Source organism: Eufriesea mexicana, unplaced genomic scaffold (assembly GCF_001483705.2).
Source record: "Eufriesea mexicana isolate 0111107269 unplaced genomic scaffold, ASM148370v2 scaffold2705, whole genome shotgun sequence".
NCBI classification, from domain to species: domain Eukaryota; kingdom Metazoa; phylum Arthropoda; class Insecta; order Hymenoptera; family Apidae; genus Eufriesea; species Eufriesea mexicana.
The window spans coordinates 5,875-16,866 of record NW_016910756.1 but is presented as its reverse complement, the minus strand read 5'-3'; the positions used below and the strand labels follow the sequence as shown (position 1 = coordinate 16,866).

The 10,992-nt window shown below is 48.8% G+C and overlaps 1 pseudogene; it reads left to right on the top strand.

The window, feature by feature from the left end:
* The first annotated feature begins 374 nt into the window (after positions 1–374).
* Positions 375–1,198, top strand: LOC108550380 (piggyBac transposable element-derived protein 4-like; annotated as a pseudogene).
* Positions 1,199–10,992: the final 9,794 nt, after the last annotated feature.

Sequence of the window (10,992 nt, the reverse complement as noted above, 5' to 3'; positions counted from 1 at the left end):
TTTTATTTGATGCCCTTCAGCAATTAAATGCCTTCTAAACGTAAGACGAGCAATATAATAGAGGATTCGAATTACGATAGCGATGATAGTGAAGTTATTATTTTTAAAAGAAGAAGGATTAATGTTATCGACGATTCTGTTTCTGACAATAATATTCCTAATACTGGAGACATTTCAAAATATATCATGGTTACGGAAAATGAATACATTGACCAAGGCAATTCATTTCAATTCATTGAAATGTCGGGACCGCGATGCCGTTTATCTAATAGAGCCAAACCGATTGAATATTTTAATCTTTTTTTCACAAATTCTCTTTGGGCAATGATGGTTGAGGAAACAAACGAATATGCAGAAGAAATGTTATCAAAATCATGTGGATTTGGTGGACTGATAACTCTAGAATGGTAAATTGGTATCCTGTCACTATCCTGGAACTGAAGGCATTTGTAGCCGTACTATTGGAAATGGGGATAACAAATAGACCAACGATATATTCATATTGGACTGAAAGTTCTAGAGCAATTCCTTGGTTTATACACAATATTTACCCAACAAGAAGCATCATAAATGGGGTATTAAGTTTTGGATGTTATGTGATGCAATATCAAAATATTGTGTAGCATTTTATTGTTATAAAGGTGCACAATCAAAGAATTCGCAAAATGGGCTTGGTTGTGACGTTGTAACAAAATTATTGCAAGATGCTGATTGTTTAGATAAAGGATATCACGTATATGTTGACAATTATTTTACAAGCACTGCGTTAGCCAAATTTTTACATTGAAAAAATACTTATATAACGGGAAGAATCAGGAGAAATAGGAAAGATATCCCCAAGGAAGCTAAGGAATTAAAAGTTGGAGAAACGAAATATTTTCGCAATGCCGAGGTACTTCTATGTGCACATCGTGAAAAAAAGAGTTCAAAGAACCCCGTTTTGTTAATTTCTACAGAGGCATTGGCAGCGAATGTAACATTAATTCAAAATCGCTATGGAAGAGAAAGAGAAAAAACAAAACCACAGATTATCAATTCATATAATAATTATATGGGTGGTGTAGACGAATCGGACAAAATGTTACCGAGGTGGGATCGCCCGGGGGCCGCCGACAATGACAACCGAACAGATCCCCTGGTGACGACCCGGCACATTTTATTTTGGTTTCTGAGCTGGATACGAATGGAATTAAATTAAATTGGTATATTTAAGTACCTTAAATAATGGAAAGAGTAAACAGAACTGGAGCCTAGGACGCAGAAGTTCCTGGCCCTGGGACTCCTGTGACGGATTCTTCCGCTGCCGGACAGAGGGCCACTGGTGACGAACAAGGCATTTCGCAATGGGGGGAACACATGAAGCTAGCCCACCCAGACAAAAAGGTTTGGTGGAGATGTGCACAATGCAGCAAAAGCTTTGAAAAGCTACATGGGTGCAGGTGCCATCTCCCCAAATGTAAAGGACTACTTACTACAAATGTGGACGGGCTCCATGTGCCTCCTGTGTGGGGGCGCTTTTGGTACGAAAAGTGGATTGTCCCAACACGAGCGGCACATGCACCCGCAGGTGGAAAACGTTAAAAGAGCGGAGGCGGGGAACCCGAATCCTGCAAGGACACGCAGTAGGGCAACCGTTTGGTCGAAAGAAGAAACGGACCTGCTGATCGAATTGAGTGAGAGATTTAAAAGCGAAAAGTTCCCTAACATAAAGATTAGAGAGTACCTGCCACAAAAAACACTAAAACAGATTAATGACAAAAGACGAATTCTTCCCCTCAGAGAACAGACAACCATATTGGATGAACCAAACAAAAGTTCGGACTCATCCCCATATGAGTCCGCACTGAAAACCAGTGCGGGAAATGCCCCAGAGCCTCAAGAGAACGGGAGCTGGAAAGAGGCTCTGAGGGCACATATACTAGCTGACAGGCTACCAGAAGAAATAGCTCCCGAACAATAGAGGAACAAATAATTATGGCCACCGAAAGCGAAGCGGTGGGCCCTATAAAGACAGACGGAATATTGGAACAAATTGTTGAAAAGTTGAAAGAAGCCACTGCCGGGAGAACTGGTGGCGGGAACAGAGGCGGGGAAAGGGGTCGTAATAAAAGACCCCAGAGAAAAGAAAGCGACCGCGCTCGCCTCAACAAGTTCCAGTATGCTACGTATCACCCCGCAGGGGCTACGGTCGACCTTGGTCGGCCGTAGTATGGGACTGGCAACCCCACGGTGCCTAGCTGACGTGCACCTACGGCGAGGTGGGCTAGCAGCCTCAGAACGGTAGTGGTTCGCCACGAACGGGACGACCGGTACGCCCGTGATCACCGGTACCACGGGAGACCGATTTGGCCCTGGGCCGGCTGTCGCTAGGCAGTCCGCCCGTCGGTCGCTGGGTTGGCTTCGTGGTGGCAGTGGTTAGAGCCTACATCGCAGGCAAGGGTCCTCGAGGCCCGGCGTGAGAGTTGCGCATCGTACAGCTCGGGTGCTGTCCTCCTGAGGCAGTAGGGATTTAGAAAGGTCCCGTCCCAACACCAAGGGAGTCGATTGGGGCTAGCATCCCAGTGAAGAGCGGGTGTGTTCTGTGGCACTCCCGCTCGCGCTGGTTGGGCGTATCCCAACCCCTCGCCCATGGGGGCCGTGTTGCGGAATGCAGCACGTTAAATACCGACGCTCGTCGTCTCTGTCACCGTTGTAATAGGCACTGCCTGAAACAACAATAGCGAACTCTGGTTCCTGATGCTATAAATTGACACTAAATGCTACGTATCAAGAGTTATACTATAAATGCCCTCGCAAACTAATCGAAATGACGGTCGCCGGCGTAGGAATAGAGGCAAGGGAGCAAGTGAAGCTCCCTGATAGAGCTAGTATAGAACAGCTCTACAGAAGTCCTGTGAGCAAGCCCTGGATCAATTCGATACCAAGAATTGTATAACAAATGCCCTCGAAAACTAGTAGATACGGCGGTCGCGGGTGTAGGTCTGGAAGCAGGGAAGCAAATGAAGCTTTCCGATAGAACCGACATCGAAGAGCTCTACGGAAAGCTGTGGGGAAGTCCTGGACCAACCACAGGTATTACGAAACTCGGAGGGGGCCCGAGTCAGCCTACACCGATAGAGGACGTATGGAAGCCCATCTCCATAGCCTGCGACGTTGAAGTTGAGTTTGAAGGATGTTTGCCCATGGAGGGTAGATTGATTAGGCTTCACGCGGATCGGCCACAGAGGTTGGAGTATTATTGTCGTGGCAATGCTTCTAGAACTTTCCAATTGCGCAGCGAGTATGACCGACGGAACATAGATGTTTCTTACTTCAAAAAGAACTGGGCTCTTTTGAACCAGGAAGTGGTGAATAGTGTTATTAAACACTATGAGAAAGTAGATCCAGTTGGACTACTATCACGGGGTACGAGTTGGCTTGGCTCCCTCGATCTGACTGGCGTCTTTCGTTGGGTAAATGCTGCTCTGGTGTTCTCTTGGATCAAGATGTTGATGGGGGCGTTGCTGATGTTTGTCGGATACCAAAGTTTCGTGAGAAGGAATCTGTTGAACCTGGTCATTGTCTTCGCATTGTTCTATGCTACGGTTGTGTCAACGTCGGTGTTTGCCGTAAAGGTGGATTTGACTCACCCAATGGTCGTTAGCGTCAAGGTTGTGAGATGCAACCTGCTTTGGTTTTTAGACTATAACTTGCCTGAATGGTATGTAGTCGCTGACTGTGTTAAGGCGTTTGTCTATTTAGCAATCTTTACGCTCGTTTCTTTTTTCGCTGGGTGGCCTGCGACGTTCATTGCCTGTCAGATGGTTAAGGGGGTCCATTGTATACTGACAAATGCTCGACGGATGGATTCAATTTTGCCTGTTGGGCTTGACACGCGTCTTCCCTTTGTTCTTGCGATTAGTAGGTGGTTGCGACCGAATCGTGTGTTGACATATTTGATCATAGGCCTACTTTGGACCGGGCCACAGACTATAAGAATCTTCTCAGCAATATGTATCACGTTTATTGTGGAGAAAATGGTGAGCCAATGTCCTGGCCTGTAGCGGCAAAACTTTAGAAATGTGAGGCTCACAGTATAGCCGGTGTTAAGTGTGCCTATCAATGGTGGTTACATGTCGTGGGAGTGGCATAAGGGGAAGATTTGCTTGTACGTCACTGCCCATGTTGTATTGCCATTTCCTGGTGCCGTGAGAGTTTACGATAATGTGTTTACGTTGCAACATATAGGGAGCCCCAAGCAAAACCAATGAGTTCGAGTGTAAGTAGTGCGGATGAGAGGCTCACCGGCAGAATGGTTTTCCGATGAGAGGTAGTCAGAAAATAGATCCTGTTGGATAGAGTGGGTCGGTACTGATATCAAAAAATGGCAAGTACTATGTCGTCCATGCCAAGGATCAATCTGGGAAGATGATCGAAATGGTTGCTGAGACGAGCGGACCCCCGTTGTCAATGGAGGTCAATTGTGCTCTGTGTAATGGAAGTCAAGTCCAGTTGTCTGAGTCTTCTGGAGATGGAGACATAAAGATGGATTCTGCGGAGGATGAGATTGTTGAGCCGTTACCACATCCGACATATGAGGGTCAATGCCAAGTGTCCGAGTGGGAAGACTATTGGGGGGTTAAGTACGACAAACACACTTACAGCGAGAGATGGTATCTAAGGAGTCGAGACACGCCCATATATGCTGCTCATACCAGACCTGATGGTGTTCTGCGAGAGGTTTATCCAGATGTTGTTACTAGCATTGGATCTCTTAATTTGACGTGTTCGTCTAGGCAGACTGATTATTATTATACTCACGAGGACACTGGTAGGGCCTACTATCCCAACGGTAGGCAGACGTTTATGATGCAAAGAGGTGAGTTCTTATATGTAGTAGATTGCTTAGTCATTAGGACGGAGCCTAGAGAGCCTTAGTCTGGATCCCTTATAGAAAGAATAACGTGAGAATCGCAGGTGTGGTGACCGTCGCCCGCAAGATTGGTGGTTATTGGTATAATGCTATAATCAACGGTAATGCAGACAACTTCAGGTGTGACTTGGCCGGTAGGCGTCTTATTAAAGTTTCTTACGAAAGACATAGGTCCATGGATCGACACTCATCTTTGGTTGCTTTTGTTGAAGCCGTTGAGTTTCAACGCAACAGGATGGTGAGACTTTTGAGCCCCGACACGAAGGTGGTGGCTTCCTGGACCCTAGACAATTATGTGAAGTATGATCCATGGGATTTTGAGTATTGCGCCGTTGAACGCATTAAATACAGTTCTATTATTGGTGGTGTGCCAGAGAAATTGGCGCAAGAAGTGTCCACCAAAGGTGGTTACATCATGTGGTTGCGAAACGTTGAGGAGCGAGTAATGGATGGACCGCCTTTGGAATCGGATTGGAGTGTATGTAGAGTGAGACTAGAGATCGATCATCAATTCATGATTAGAGAATTGTCAGGTGACTTACTGGTTAGGTCCCCGGTCACACAAGTACTAGAGACTTGCGGTAGGGTACATAGATTCTTGTGGAGAGCAGGATTTCAAATTATCTCCTACCGTGGCGACATACTAGCTATTTCTAGGGATCCCAGTAAAGACTTAGGTCTACTGTTTGATGGTGTTGAGATGGCGAACACGCCGTGTCTGATGTTTGTGGACGACAATCATGCTAACTTGAACGAGTTGCGGACTTGGATGATCACACAGGAGAGCTTACTGCAGGAGTCTGTTGTTGGGAAAGCGGAGATAGTGATTCACCCTGACTGAACGCACGGTACTGCCCGATTGGCAGCGAATATTGATACCGATTGAGATCCTTAGCGGCTTGGAGATCTACGCAGGCTATCGAAACTCACGAGTTGAGCTTTGATAGGGAGAGGGCTGCTTGTGAAGTTAATAGTCCGGAGGAGATATGTGAGGTTCAAGAGGGCGGTTACTGGCTAGCAGAAATAATATCCGCTCTTGACGCTGGTTGCTGCTTTGGAGACACAGAATCGCTAGTCACCTCTGCTTATACTTGGGATAGAGTGTTTCATGGATCTCAAGATGAAGATTTGATCATATATGGGAATAGAACTGTCAAGATGGCTAGAGCCGAAAAAGGAGAGATATTGTGTGTAGTGTGTCCCTCTCGTAAGGTGGGGCAATATTTACTAGTTGAGTCTGCGCAAGTGTCTTACGGGAATAGGGAAGGAGCTATGTTTTATGAGATGAGGCCTGTGGTAGTCGACCCCTACTTACAATTTCATTAAGACGAGACCATGGAAGGGGATCCCTGATATGAGCGGTTGCCTCATATTCAACGCCTGGGGCGAGGTGGTGTCTATTTATGGTCTTGGAAAAATAGAGTCACGCAGAATAATCAGCAGTCGCCATGTTTTGGGGCCTGACGACACCACGGCTCTCACAACTCTGGCGCCTGATATATCTGTCGATGCGGTGCCTGACAACTCTTTTAAGGCCGCTCTGGCGGACCTATTGGGGAATCCACTTGAGTATGGAAATAGGTACTACTTGCTTGAGGCTCCTACTGCTTCTGGCAAGACAATGTTATTTACTGTCAATTTGATGAGGGCCGTGGAACCTCTGACCACCGTTGCGGCGGTCAAGGCGTCTTATGCCAGGATATGTGAGTTGCTGGACCTGTCTGGGCATGGCGCCATCTCTTACACGGTTGAGTATGTCGTAGGACAGAAACATGAAGATTCTTCAGACAGCATAGGATATGGCAGGAAGAAATTGGTTATATATTGTCGTATGGAGCTGCAATCCGTAGAACACAGAAAGTTGAGAACCATGCTGATTTTGTTTTACTTAACGAGATTCATTGCAGGTCTGATCCGACAGTTATTGCTGGGGATTTGCAATTTACTGAGAAAAATTCTCACTACAAATGCGTCCACTTGACCGCGACTGTACTGACAAGAAATAGATCTCAAAAACTTGCGGAGGGATTGGATATATCAGGCACTAGATTTGAGATGAAAGAAAACCTTAAGATTGAGCCCGCTGTTGCGGGTGAAAGTACTGATGACAACTGGTTCGTTATACCTCACGGGGTGATAGGAGTGAAGTTAGAGGGCTTCACTAAAGGTTGTAAAATACCAATGTCTGTCATCGATAAGGGTAGAGTTATATTTTTTCTGTCTACCCGCAATGATTGCGATAAGTTGCTGGCCTTTGCCTCTAGGACGTGCGGGAGTTCTCGACAGTACGTGGCTATACATGGCGGTACGACCTTCAATCTGCAGGAGATGTCTTCTGATTGTTAGTGCTTTTGCACTGACATCGTTGGCCAGGCAGTTACCGTTCCGGCTTGCCGCGTGGTTATCAACTTCCTAGAGGAAATTAAGCCCGAGACTATTTTACTGGGTGGTGAGACCGGTCTGATATATAGATATACTTTAGACCGAAAGCGGATAGGCAGATCTACTGCTAAACAACGCATGGGACGGACGGGAAGGACCAACGCGGGTTGGTACATTACTCCACGAGCGTTAAGCCCGATAATGGACTATCCTGTGGACAAGCGCACGGCTGCGGTGGCTATGTTGCAGCTTGAGTCTGAGAGGAGGTTGAATTGGAGTGTTATTATGGAGCATCACGATGAGTCGTTGGTTCGCACTATGAGAGAGTTGAAATGGTTGTTGCCTCAGTCACTTGGAAACTCTACCTGGTGGACTGAGACGCTGTCAAGATTACCGGAGAAAGAGGGCGTGAGTCGAAATCCAGGCAAGCGGATAATGAGCGGCAGCTTGTCTAGAAAACTAGAGTTAATTAAGGATGCAAATGGAGATCTGCTGTATCTGTATCTGACTCCGATAATAAGAAATGAGCTAATTCTCATGACTTCCACTCAACACGAGAGAGCGAGAACTGCGGATAGGACAGATGACAGTGTAGGTCTCGCGCTGGATGCTGAGCAGGACGGTCGTGTCTGTTACGCTCCTCCAGTAGAGGGTTCTATTCAGGTGGAACATTGTGTTCTCGGACGCGAGTGACAGTGCTGTTGTGCTCGCGCAGTGCGTCGGTGGGTGAAAGTGACCAGGGACTGGTGTCCCGGAGTGTGGCGTGGTTTTTGTGACGGATGTTTTTCGTGCCGGGATTTTCCGTGCATCGCGTCGATATTTTGGGCCCCGTTACGGCGCAGGTCGGAGACGGAGAGCGTCCATTGGCTGCCGCGGCGGTGGGAGTCTGCGCACTGCGCGGCAGGATCGCCAATAGTGACGTCACCGTGGGAACGCTGGCGGCGGCGAAGCAGGGACTTGCAACCCGCTCAGTGACGCTCAACCCGGGGATCCCGGAGTTGAGTTTGGACGAAACTTTTAGTGGGGCGGATCTCATGGAGCACAGCGAGGCGGAGGACAGGGTGCTTCGCGCCGGGCGAAGCGGCGGTCCGCGAGAGGGAGTGCTCCTCCTTCGCGGGCATCGTCAGCGTCTCCGACGACCACGACACGTCGTCTTCGTGAGTGCCTCCCGCGAAGGCGACAAAGCGCCCAAGGAGGGCGGATGTGGGGGGAGGCTGACCCAGGCGTGTTGGATCTTGTGCCGTTCCTGCCGGGCGTAAGCCGGGCGAAGGCGACCCACCCCACTCGGGAGGAACTCGCCCCCGTGCACCGTCCTCTGTCCGCTGCGGAGCTTGCGGCGATAATTACAGAAAACTGCGCGAAAGTAGAATCGATGGCCAACAGAGGCACAAACCTATGCGGCCTCTTCGTCCGCGCCTTTAGGATGTGCGCGAGAGTTATGGACTCGGCTGGCTGGGAGATGAGTCTCTAGAAAACAACCGGCCGGGACCACACAATTGAGGTTCTGGAAGTCTGCCCTGCGGGAGACAAACGCGTCCCTGCAGGCGGAGAAACGTCGCTCTGCGCGGCGATCTTTGCGGCCGGCCTGGCTCGGTGACCTCAGTAGGCCCTGTCACGGGCGCATATCTCTAGGCGGGTCTGTTGAGGCCCTGGCGAAGAGCACCAACTGGTCTCGCGTCATCGGCCGTCGGGAGAGGCGGGCGCAGCGGCATTCGGCCGCTGCTGCGAACGCGCGCCAACAAGTGGAGGTAGTAAAACAGAGCGCCACGCCGCGGGAACGAGCTCCGCGGGCCCGCGTTCAAAGACCGCTGCGAAAACCGCGGATAATAGGAAGAAGGGTGGCTCCAAGCCGGGCCCCAACCTTAAGCGGCCACCGTCGCGGGCCGCCGTCGCGATTAGCGTGCCCGAGGACAAAAGGCTTACATGCGCGGAGGCGATCTCGACGGCGAGATCGCAAATTATTAGCCTCGCGGACTTCGGGATCGAGATTCTGCGCCCCCATTAGGCCGCCTCCGGCGGTCTCCTGCTGGAGATCGGGGGACCCGAGGGGGGCAAGCGAGCCGCCGCACTCGTCGGTCGCATGTGCGAGGTCTTGGAGGGAACCGGCGTCCGCGTGACGGTTCCCTGCAAGAAGGGAGAGCTAAGTGTATGACGGGACTCGACGACTCCGTCGCCCCCCGCGAGGTGGCCGCGGCCCAAGCCCAGGGTCGATGAGAGCACCGAGGCGGAGATTAGAACCGGAAAAATCCGGCCTTACGCCTCGGCGCTTGGCTCTGTATTTGTGCAGTGCCCCCTTGCGACGAACTAAGAAGACGGCTGAGTACGGGCGGATCCGTGTCGGATGGACGTTCGCCTGCGTTCAGGTGCTGGCAGCCAGGAGACTGCAGTGTTATCGTTGCCTGGAATACGGTCATGTCCGGGAGCGATTCACTAACGCTGTAGATCGCAGCGCGGGCTGCTATAGGTGCTGCGCAGTGGGACACCGCGCCCGGGGGTGCCACGTGCCGGCATCCAGTGCCCGGTCTATGCCGGGTTCGGTCGCCCCTCCGACCATAGGTTGGGGAGGAAGACTTTTGCCGCCTGCCGAGGGCGAGGAGAGCATGACAATGCTCGGTCGCATACATCGCACAAAACAATTGCAAAATTAAATGAATTGAAATATGAAGTTTTCCAGCACCCAGCCTATTCTCCGCACCTCTCGCCAACCGACTTTCAGTTTTTTAAACATTTACAACTGTTTTTATGGGCTAAACAGTATGAAAATGAAGACTGTTCGAAAAATTCGATATCAAGGTTTATTGTTTCTAACGATCAGAATTTTTTTAAGACAGACATGTATGCTTTAAAGTCTCGTTGATTAGAACAATAAAAGCTTACAGAACGATATCAACCGATGCACTTTTAAAGAAGAACGGTACGTGGGAAATTGTACCTAAACCAAAGAGGACCGGGATGTTGTTAGTTGCAAATGGGTTTTCAAGCTGAAACGGAACGCTGACGGTAAAATATACAGGCATAAGGCTACACTTGTCGCTCGGGGTTTTTCCCAAAAGTACGGTACGAATTATGACGAGGTGTTCGCACCAGTAGTGCGACAAACAACTTTTCGGATTTTCCTAACCTTAGCGAGTCAAAAGAATATGGTCGTAAAACACTTCGACGCAAAAATAGCATTTTTAACGGAAAGTTATCTGAGATCATTTATATGCAGCAGTCTGAAGGGTACATCGCACTCGGAAAAGAGGATTATATGTGCAAGCTGAAAAAGGGAATTTACGGGTTGAAACAAGCGGCGAAGTTTAGAACGATCAGTTGAATCACTTATTAAAGAAGTACGTTTTCAAACAAAGCTAAGTAGATCCTTGTTTATATGTAAAGACCGATATTGAAGAGGAAAATTACCTTATCTTCTACGTGGACGATATTCGGATCGGTTGAAGGAAGTTGCACAAAATCTAGGAAGCGGCTGGTTTTCTGAAAAACCATTTTCACCTGAACAATCTAGGAGTGCTGAGACATTACTTGGGCATGGCGATCAGAAGGAACAACGAGGGATTCTATTGCATAAAGCAGGAGAAATACATACAAAAGATTTTATGTAGATTTGACCTGCAGGATGCGAAGATTTCCAGTGTTCCATTGGATCAGGGGTACGAGAAATGCAGAAATAACGGATCACGTATGACATAAAATGCCAT